The 11,674-nt window shown below is 45.4% G+C and overlaps 1 non-coding gene across 1 annotated transcript; it reads right to left on the bottom strand.

Annotated features, from left to right (window-relative positions):
• Positions 1 to 10,390: 10,390 nt before the first annotated feature.
• LOC119924545 lies at positions 10,391 to 10,528 on the bottom strand. The gene has a single exon (XR_005449253.1). It is a non-coding gene; the product is annotated as a small nucleolar RNA SNORA7 (small nucleolar RNA).
• Between the last annotated feature and the right edge of the window lie 1,146 nt (positions 10,529 to 11,674).

Here is an 11,674-nt window from a genome sequence, read left to right as displayed (position 1 = left end):
GGGAGGATACAACGTGATCAGGCTGTCCCACGTGGGGCTCACAGTCTTAATCCCCATTTTACAGATGGGGTAACTGAGGCACAGAGAAGTTAAGTGATTTGCCCAAAGTCAGCTGACAATTGGCAGAGCCGGGATTTGGACCCATGACCTCTGACTCCAAAGCCCATGCTCTTTCCACTGAGCCACGCTGCTTCTCTATGAGTTTGGACCAAGTCCCTGCCTACGTGGGGCTCACAGTCTAAGGGGGAGAGAGAACAGGTATTGAATTCCCATTTTACAGATGAGGAAACTAAGGCACAGAACATGAATTGAGTTGCCAAAGGTCACACAGCAGACAGCTGGCAGAAAAGGGATTAGAACTAAGGTCTCACTGCTCCCAGTGCTGGGCTCTTGCTGCTAGGCCTCGCTGTTTCCTCTCATCACTCTGCTCTCTTCTTCCGCCTCTCCTAACTCGTATTTCCTCCCAAGCAAACCTTGGATGGTTTCCCAATTTGAATCCTTCCACTTTTCCTGGGGCACTCTTCCCACTTACTGTTGCTAAACCACCTCCTTCCTCCCACTATTAGAGCTTCTTCAAAATCCCCACCTTCAGGAAGCATTCCATGACTACACCCCCTTCTCCATCCTGCCTTTTCCTCCCCATCTTCTCGGCCACTTCAGTGCTTTTAATGTCTGATATCCCCCCCTCTAAACTGGAGGCTCCTTGTGGACAGGGACCCTGTCCACTGACTCTCCCAGGGGCTTATAATTCAGTGCTCTGCACATAGTAAACACTCAGTAAATAGATTGACGTTGACGTTTACCTGTTTATTCCTTTGATACGGATTTATTTATCCAGTTTCTCTAAATCTATCATCGTATACCTTTAACTAGTCCCCTCTAGACTGTGACACCGTTGTGGGCAGGAATATGTCTGTTGTTATGTTGTACTGTCCCAAGTACAGTGCTTTGCACACAGTAAGCACTCAATAAATACAATTGAATGAATGAATGAATGAACCTGTTTCTATTCCCTCTTTGTTGACCTCTTTATCCCATCATATAATTCCCCAAGTTCCCAGTTTACTGCACCCAGAAAGAAGTCTCTGCCCAGAACAGTTACTTCTGGTGATGATACGCCCCTCTGACCATCCAGGCAAGCATCCCACCATCTCAGTGGGAGAGGGGCGGGAAAAGCCCAAATTTCAGGCAGCAATCTGCTTCCTGGTGTCTCATGGATTGTTAGCTCATTGTTGGCAGGAATTGTGTCTACTATATTGTCACAGTATACTCGCCCAAGCTCTTAGTACAGTATTCTGCACACAGTAAGCCATCAATAAATATAATTGATTGATTGATGGACAGGGAAAGCAAATCTGCATCTCCTCTTGTCTGCAGATCATTTATTTTTAGATGTTATTTGTTCATTTTTACTAGGTGCCAGGTTTTGTACTAAGCACTGAGGTAGACACAAGTTATTCAGATTGGACACAGTCCAAGTCCCATGTGGGACTCACGGTCTTAATCCCCATTTTACAGATGACAGAACTGAGGCACAGCCCAAGGCCACAGAGTGTAAACTCGTCTCTAAACTGTGAGCTCGCTGTCTCTAAACTGTAAGTTCGTTTTGGGCAGGAAATGTGTCCATTTATTGTTCTATTGTAATAATAATAATAATGATGGCATTTATTAAGCGCTTACTATGTGCAAAGCACTGTTCTAAGGGCTGGGGAGGTTACAAGGTGACCAGGTTGTCCCACGGGGGGCTCACAGTCTTAATTCCCATTTTACAGATGAGATAACTGAGGCATAGAGAAGTAAAGTGACTTGCCCAAAGTCACACAGCTGACAATTGGCGGAGCCGGGATTTGAACCCATGACCTCTTACTCCAAAGCCCGTGCTCTTTCCACTGAACCACACTACTTCTCTTGTACTGCTTCTCTTTTACTCTCCCAAGTGCTTTGTTTAGTGCTTTGCACACAGCAACTGCTCAATAAATATGATTTAGTGTGGCAGAGCCAGGATTAGAACCCAGTTCCTCTGACTCCCGGGCCTGGGCTCTTTCCACTAAGTCATACTGCTTTTTTTTCAGTATGGCCAACAAATTCTTCATTAACCATAAAGCCTTCATCATTAACTATAAACCCACTCTTCCCCTTAACTTTCCCATCTCAGTTGACAATACCATCATTCTCCCTGTGCCTGGTCCTTCCTGTCCTAGAAGCCTGCAACCTTGATATCATCTTTGACTCTTTAATATCATTCGAATGTTTATCCAATATAATAACAATAATAATAATGGCATTTGTCAAGTGCTTACTATGCACAAAGCACTGTTCTAAGCGCTGGGGAGGTTGCAAGGTCATCAGGTTGTCCCACGGGGGGCTCACAGTCTTAATCCCCATTTTACAGATGAGGTCACTGAGGCACAGAGAAGTTAAGTGACTTGCCCAAAGTCACACAGCTGACAGTTGGCAGAGCCAGGATTAGAACCCATGACCTCTGACTCCCAAGCCCGGGCTCTTTCCACTGAGCCACGCTGCTTCTCTGGTCTATGGGCTATACTTTCTCTTGGGAAGCAGTGTGGTTTAATGGCTAGAGCACGGGCCTGAGAGTCAGAAGGTCCTGGGTTCTAATCCTGGTTCCGCCACATGTCTGCTGTGTGACCTTGGGCAAGTCGGTTCACTTCTCTGTGCCTCAGTTACCTCATCTGTAAAATGGGAATTATTAAGAGTGTGGGCCCCAGTGTAGGACAGGGACTGTGTCCTAACTGATTAACTGGCATCTGTACCAGTGGTTTGAACAGTGCTGGGCACAGAGTAAGCACTTAACCAGTACCAAAATTATTGTTATTATTATCGGGTCAATTAGTAAAGCAATGAATCACAGACTCCTCTTTCAGTTATCCAACACCAGAAGAGCAGCTGACTTGGAGGGAGAGCCCAGGCCCTTAGCTTGGTGCTTTGGGGCCATGGAGATTCCATAGGAATTCCACAGAAATTCCTTTCCCGGTCTTTTTGTCATCACCCGTTTCCTTAGAGGCCCAATTACACAGGTCCATATCCAACAGAACATAAGGTTCTGGTTGGGGACTCACAATGACATTGGGTGAAGAAAAAGAGACTGATTTAATCAATCAGTGATATTTATGTGGGCTTTCTCCATGAAGAACAATCTACAAAGCGCTTGGGATAGTACAATAGAGTTGGTAGACACGATCCCTGCCCTCAAAGAATTTACAATCTAGGGGGGGAGACAGACACTAAAATAAATTACAAGTTGGGGAAGCTACCAAGTAAAAAAGCTTGTTCACGAGGGTTGTGGTGTAGGAAGAGTACTAGATGATGCAGTAAGGCGGGAAATAGGGTGAGGAAATGAGAGATTAAGCATCAAGCAACTGGAATTTTTCAGTTGACCTGCTATCTCTCCAATCACTAGCACTGCTGAAGCTGTCCGTTCATTGCAGTCTCATCAGCTGTCCTCATCAATCAATCAATCAATCGTATTTATTGAGTGCTTACTGTGCGCAGAGCACTGTACTAAGCAATTGGGAAGTACAAGTTGGCAACATATAGAGACAGTCCCTACCCAACAGTGGGCTCACAGTCTTAAAGGGGGAGATCAAATCAAATCGTTTCAGCTGGTTTGGGACTTGCAACTGTCCTATTAATGGTATTTAAAGTTTGGTTTTACCCTATTTTTCTTGGCAAAGGCGACGCAGCTCACCGATGTTTTTCATTTAACTCACTCGGGTGCATGAGGTTATGTGGTTTCATCTCAAACGAAACCACAACCCCTGTGAAGTTTTCTAAGTTTCATCCCAAATCAGTAGCGGGGATTAGGGATATGACCAATTGTCCCAAAATTTTCATGGAAACTCTTCGATGCAACCACACCGCTATGTCACAAATCAAATGTGCCTGTCAACAGGCATCAAAATACTTTAAACTCCTTGAGGGCAGGGATCACTCTTCCAAACAGTGCGGTATTCTGCAGACAGCCAGTCAGTCAATTCTCTTGAGGGATTTCTCTGAAAGGATGCCTCAAAAGAACCTTGAAGGATAAGAATAATGGTCTTTGTTAAGCATGAAAAGCAGCGTGGCTCAATGGAAAGAGCACGGGCTTGGGAGTCAGAGGTCATGAGTTCAAATCCCGGCTCTGCCAATTGTTAGCTGTGTGACTTTGGGCAAGTCACTTAACTTCTCTGTGCCTCAGTTCCCTCATCTGACTGTGAGCCACATGTGGGACAACCTGATCACCTTGTATCCTTCCTAGCACTTAGAACAGTGCTTTGCACATAGTAGCACTTAACAAATGCCATTATTATTATTATTATGTGCCATGCCTTGTTCTAAGCACTAGGATAGATGTAGGAGAAACAGATCAGACAGAACATACAGTCTAAGACAAAGAAAGAACAGGTCTTCAATCTTCATTTTACAGACAGAGGAACAATGTGGCTTAGTGGAAAGAGCATGGTAGCCTGGCAGTCAGAGGACCTGGGTTCTAATCCTGGCTCTACCATTTGTCTGCTGTGTGACCTTGCCTCAGTTCCCTCATCTGTAAAATGGGGATTGAGACTGTGAACCCCGTGTGGGATAGGGGTTGTCCAAACTGATTAGCTTGTATCTACCTCAGCACTTAGTACAGTGGCTGGCACATAGTAAGTGCTTAACAAAGACCTTATAAAAAGAAGAAATTAAGGCAAGGAGAAGTTCAGTCATTTGCCCAAGTTCACCCAGCCAGGATTAGAACCCAGGCCTCCTGATTCCCAAGCCCATGCTCTAGCTACCAGGCCACGCTGCTTCTAAGGATCCAGTTGAAATTCTGGAGATAGTGGTCCGTGAAACTTGACTGACTTCCAGAGAGCAGATATTATTGATCTTGTTTCTCTGCTCTGAAGGAAAGAAGCAAGTGACTCTTAACTGGGATTGGAGAGGGTTGAAGACATTTGCTGACTGTCCATGGAAGAGACAGACCAAGAAACATGGAGCAGCTGTGTTGGCCAGCAAACATCAATCAATCAATCAATCGGTGAGCACTTATTGAGCACTTATTGTATGCAGACCACTATACCAAGTGCATGGGAAAGCCTAATAGAGTTGGTAAACAAGATCTCTGCTCTTAAGAAGTTTATAGTCTAGTGAGGGATGCAAAGAGTGTATTCAGAGGAGGGCAGCTGGAAAGATTTGTATCTCCTTCATATTTTTTCCCAGTGCTCAACACAGTGGTTGACTCACAGTAGGTGCTTAATAACTACTACTACTATTACTATTACTACTGGTTCAGGTTTTCTTCTGGGTGCTGTTAAGGAGGGGTCTGAACATCAATCTCTAGACTGTAAGCTCATTGTGGGCAGGGATTGTGTCTACCAACTCTGTTATATTGTACTCTTTCAAGCGCTTAGTACAGTGCTCGGCACACAGGTATGTGCTCAATAAATACGACTGACTGATCTTCCCACAATCCTATCTCATTCATTCATTCAATCGTATTTATTGAGCGCTTACTGTGTGCAGAGCACTGTACTAAGCGCTTGGGAAGTACAAATCGACAGCATATAGAGAAGGACCCGACCCAATAACGGGCTCACAGTCTAGAAGGGGGAGACAGACTACAAAACAAAACAAGGAGACAGGTGTCAGTACCATCAGATATTCTCCTTCAGTTCACAGCCTTTGGAGTAACAGGAGACAGAGCTTCCCTTTGCTCCTCCAAAGTTGTCCAGAATGGTGCAAGGAGGTTACTTGGGAGAGGATGGAGAAGGGCAGAGGTGAGAAGGGGGATCCCCTTGTGTTCTGGAGAGTCTATCGTTTGCATCCTGTAGGGTTCAGGAGGGATGTTGGAGCTGAATATGAAGCTTAGGTTTACTGGGAACACAAACCAGCAGCCGAAGTAGTTGTGTCCTGGACTGGATAATGACAATTGTGAAATCTATGAAGCACCTACTGCATGTTACACGCTGGGATAGATACAAGGTCATAAGATGGGACACAGTCCCTGTCCTACGAGGGACTCACAATCTATCTTACCCCTACTTTGTAGATGAGGAAACTGATTCCCAGAGAAGAAGCAGCATGGCCTAATATGAAGATCAAGGGACTGAGAGTCAGGACTTGGGTTCTAATCCAAGGGGTCTAATCCCTGACCCGCCACTTGCTTGCTGTGTGATGTTGGGCAAGTCACTTAAAATGGCTGCACCTCAATTTCCTTATCTGTAAAATGGGAATTCGATTCCTGTTCTCTCTCCGCCTTAGACCGCGAATGTTTTATGGGTCAGAAACTATATCTGAGGTGATTATCTTGTATCATACCCAGTGCTTAGTACAGTGCTTGGCACATAGTAAGTGTGTTTACCAACACCACCATTATTACCTTCGCTGAATGGCCAATCCCACTGAGGTTCAAATGATGTGGCACTGCTCAGGGGTGAATGTTCTCTGGGACCAGGCTTCCAGGGCCTAGTTAATGAAGTTAATGTGCAAACCTTTGAAGCTAGGCTATGTTCTTGAAGTGCAAACTTGGCGGGTGGGCTTTAGAATATTTGAGTGACATGCATAACGAACTCTCCAGTCACAGGTCAAACTTCAACTCAGAAAACTCAGGTCACGAACTAACATCGTGCACCCAGAGAGTTCTGCCAATCAATCGGAGAAGCAATCTGCCAATCAGAGAAGCAATTTCACCTGCAGGAAGCAGCGTGGCTCAGTGGAAAGAGCCCGGGCTTTGGGGTCAGAGGTCACGGGTTTGAATCCCGGCTCTTCCAATTATCAGCTGTGTGACTTTGGGCAAGTCACTTAACTTCTCTGGGCCTCAGTTACCTCATCTGTAAAATGGGGATTAAGACTGTGAGCCCCCCGTGGGACAACCTGATCACCTTGTAACCTCCCCAGTGCTTAGAACAGTGCTTTGCACATAGTAAGCGCTTTATAAATGCCATTATTATTATTATTAGTGGACGGAGCACCAGCCAAAGAGTCAGAAGGACCTGGGTTCTAATCCCAGCTCTGCCACTTGTCTTCTGTGTGACTTTGGGCAATTCACTTCTCTGTGCCTCGGTTCCCTCATTTGTAATATGGGAATTAAGAATGTAAGCCGTATTTGGGTCAGGGACTACGTACCACCTGATGATCTTGAATTTATGGATAGCGCACGGGCCAGGGAGTTGGAAGTATCCAAGTTCTACCCCGGGCTCCTCCACTTGTCTGCTGTGTGACCTGGGGAAAGTCACTTTACTTCTATGTGCCTCAGTTCCTTCAACAGGGATTAAGACTGTGAGCCCCATGTGGGACATGGACTGTGTCCAACCAGACAAGCTTCTAGCTACCTCAGTGCTTAGAACAGTGCTTGGCACATAGTAAGGACTTTACACATGCCATTATTATTCTTATTATTTATTCCAGTCCTTAGAACATTGTCTGGCACATAGTAAGCGCTTAACAAATACAATAGTAATAATAAGAATAATGATAATAATAATAATCGATAGATCTACTTATCCATCCCTCAGTGGTATCGACTGAGCACCTAACTGTGTGCAGTACACTCCTCCAAGCTGCTAGGACAGGCCTGAGCAGTTGGCTGTACACTCCACTGTACACTAGAATATCAGTTAGCAGTCTAGTCGGTGCCAAGGCCCGGGGGGTTTGGAGAGCAAAGCATCCAGAAGATTAGCTCCTGGGATCTGTCCAGTGAAAGTCTTTCTACCTTAATAGGAACATCACTGCAGGACATCGCCAACGTAGTAGTCTGTGTGAAAACCATTTGTTTCAGAAGCAATCAGGGTAATGAGAAAATCAGCCTTGGCACCTAAATTACTTTCACCCCTTCCAGGCGGGGGCCTTCCAGCCACTAATTCAATTAATCCTTTGCTTAGTTCATTCGGATAGTTTAATCCTGTTAAACTGAGAGTGGCGATCACTTGGCCAAAAAGCTCAGTGGGAAAAAGATTCGAGGAGGCCAAGATTGAATTATAGAAAGAATTTCCACGGTCTAGATCAAAAAGGACAGTAAGTGTGAAGATAAGTAATTCCATGAGTGTTTGATTCTCAGAGGATAGAGGAGAAAGAAAAGGAATGTATTCTGGGCCTTCTTTTTGTTAAAAATAATTGGCATTTGGGATTGCTAAGGTTTCTGTTTTCTACAATGGAAGTACTGTATGTCTTCAATATAATGCCTCTGATTCTTCCCGGCCTATTTCCTGGAAGGAGGATAAGCGTTCAGAGTGGATGGAATGTTTCAGATCTCCAAGGGGTCATTTGCATGGCTGTGAAAATGACTGCCACAAAACAATCGGCGAGTAATGATGATGATAATAGTAATAAATTTGTGGTATTTAAGTGCTTTCCTATGTGCCAGCCACTGGACTGAGCCCTGGGGTCGATAGATACAAGGTGCCACACAGGGTTTGCTTTCATAATCTCCATTTTACAGATGAGGTAACTGAGGCACAGAGAAGTGAAGTGTCTTGCTCAAGGTCACATAGCAGACAAGTGGCAGAGCCAGAATTAGAACCCAGGTCCTTCCGACTCCTAGGCCCATGCTCTACCCACTGGGCAGCACTGCTTCTCTTCTTTGGTCCTGGGGAATGCTATAGTGGTTGGTAGGATGGGACACAGTGTTTTTAGCATCAGTTGCATTGGTTTTCATTCTGAGTGGACTGATTTACAAGGCAGGCTCTCTGGAAACTGCGGTAATAATCATAATAATAATTATAGTATTTGTTAAGCGCTTACTATGTGCTAAGCTCTGCTCTAAGCACTAGGATAGATACAAGGTAATTGGATTGTTCCACATGGGGCCCACAGTCTTAATCCCCATTTTACAGGTGAGGTAACTGGGGCACAGAGAAGTTAAGTGGCTTGCCAAAGGTCACCCAGCAGACAAGTGGCAGAGTAGGGATTAGAACCCACAACCTCCGACTCCCAAACCCGTGCTCTTTCCACTAAGCCATGCTGCTTCGCCAGGGGATTAAGCATTCAAGGAGAGTGCCTCTTTCCTCTCTTCACATATCATCGTCAGTGGGATAATAAATAATTAATGAGTGCTTTCTATGAACAGTCCCCTCTCAGGGTTGCACCTGGAGAGTTTCTAGTACTCTGAGAGTCTCACCTACGGGAGGGAGAGTCAAGCAGAGGCATACCTATTCCATTCCTAGCTTGGGCAGTGGCCAGCAAGTGGAAGGCCATCTGCTACAAGTCAAAACACCCGTGCTGAGCAGCGGCGGCCTGGGAGACAGTCGAGGGTGGAGACAAGTTTACTGCGTGGGAGGAGGCAGTGGTAAAACACTTCTGGATTTTTACCAAGAAAACTCTCTTTCCACTACCAGAACGATTGCAGATGGAAAGCGGGGCATTCTGGGAGAGATGTGTCTGTGGAGTTGCTGTGGGTCGGAAATGACTTGACGGCATGAGACAAGACTATGAACAGACCACTCCATTAAACTCTCTATACTGAACGCCTCCTTGACCTCTCAGCTTCTTTTGACACTGTGGACCACCCCCCTCTCCTGGAAACGGTATCCAAACTTGACTTCATTCATTCAATCATATTTATTGAACACTTACTGTGTGCAGAGCACTGTACTAAGCACTTGGAAAGTACAATTTGGCAACAAATAGAGACAATCCCTACCCAACAAGGGATTCACCATCTAGACTTCACTGACACTGTCCTTTCCTGGTTTTCCTCCCACCCATCTGACTGTTCAATCTCAGTCTCTTTCACTGACTCCTCCTCTGGATCTCAGTCCCTAACTCATTCATTCAATCGTATTTACTGAGTGCCCCCCTACCCTCAGGTTTCAATTCTGGGTCCCAGAAAATTCTCCATCTACACCCACTCCCTTGGAGAACTCATTGACTCCCATGGCTCACTCACCATCTCTATGCAGAAGATTTCTATCTACATCTCCAGGCCTGCTCTTTCTTTCTCTCTGTAGTCTAACATTTCCACCTGCCTTCAAGGAATCTCTGTTTGAATGGCCTCCCGGTGCCTCAAACTTAACATGTCAAAAACAGAACTCCTTATCTTTTCCCCGAAACCCTGTCCTTCCCCTGACTTTCCCATCACTGTAGAGAGCACCTCCATCCTTCTTGTCTCAGAAGCCCATAACCTTGGCATTATCCTTGCCTCCTATATCTCACTCAACCACATATTCAGTCTATCCCTAAATCCTGTCGGTTCAACTGTCACAATATTGCTAAAATCCTCCCTTTCCTCTCCATCCGAACAGCTACCATGTTAATCCAAGCATTTATTCTATCCTGCCATGATTGCTGTATCAGTCTCTTTATTGGCCTCCCAGCCTCCACTCCAGTGGTTTAGCACTGCCTTCTTCTGTGCGGTAAACCCGAATCTTTGCCCCCGTCTCTCTCCTATATCGCTGCTGCCCAGCACAGGTGAAATTTGACTTGTAGCAGTTGGCCTTCCACTCACTAGCCACTGACCAAGCTAGGAAAGGAATAGGTATGCCTCTGCTTGACTCTCCCTCCCATAGGCGAGACTGGTAGAGTACTGGAAACTCTCCTGGTGCGATCCTCAAAGGGTATATCCACTTCACTTATACTTTATCTTTTAGCTGGGGGAATGAAATGGAGATTAAGACTTTGGCAGCTTTGAAAATCATGGCATATCATTTAACATTCCTTCATTATATTTGATCTTACATTTTATGTGCTGCTTTGTCAGTGGCTTAATAGCAGGGGCTTATTATAGTCTTGATAAAGATGAAAGTTGGGATGGAAATGATTTAAGATGAAGGTGAATTCAATGTGGACAGGAAGGAGGAGAAATGGGCGAGCAGTATCTTTGAAAAATGATATAGTGAATGATTAGAGTATTTTGAAGCCTCATTAAAAATTAACAAATAGATCTTAATGCATCTAATGTAGTCTTGCCAGTGGGCCGCCTGGAGCCCTGAGGTTCTAATTATTGGGGAGACTCACGGCTAATTATATCCACATGTCAGGGGCTTGAATTTTTGTTGCAGTCAAATGTGTCACGAGGACGAAGAGGGCAGAGAGGATTGAGCCCTCCCCCCCAGTCATGGCTCTCAATGCTTCTCTCCTGATCCGGTGGCTGGAGGCTGAGGAAATGGACCCTGTGAACTCTGCTTCCATGGATAACACGGAGGCAGGGCAAACACCATCTGAGGAGGGGGGGAATGACATGCCAACCTGGCGTCCATCCTGAGAAGCAACTAGAAATTGGCAGAAAAAAGTAAAAGGCTCTTGCAACCCCCTGAGAAGTAGCATGGCTTAGTGGATATAATTCGGGCCTGGAAGTTAGAAGGACCTGGGTTCTAGTCCTGGTTCCGCCACTTGTCAGCTGGGTAACCTTGGGCAAGGCACTTCACTTCTCTGGGCCTCTGTTCTCTCATCTGTAAAATGAGAATGAAGATTGGGAGTCCCATGTGGGACATGGATGGTGTCCAACCTCACTAGCATGTATCTACCCCAGCACTTAGTACAGTTCCTGGCACATAGTCGGTGCTTAACAAATACCACAAAAAATAACAGAGTCTAAATGGGAAGGTGTAGGATTTAATCCTCATTTTACAGATGAGGAAACTGAATCGCAGGGAAGTAAAGTGACTCGTCCAAGGCCATGCAGCAGACAACTGATGAAGCTGGAATTGGAACTCAGGCACTCGACTCATAGGCCCATACTCTTTCTACCAGTCCACTCTACTTC

This window comes from Tachyglossus aculeatus, chromosome 2 (assembly GCF_015852505.1).
Source record: "Tachyglossus aculeatus isolate mTacAcu1 chromosome 2, mTacAcu1.pri, whole genome shotgun sequence".
Classification (NCBI taxonomy): Eukaryota; Metazoa; Chordata; class Mammalia; order Monotremata; family Tachyglossidae; genus Tachyglossus; species Tachyglossus aculeatus.
Note: the sequence above shows the minus strand (reverse complement) of the source record. Positions and strands in the feature narration are given on the sequence as shown.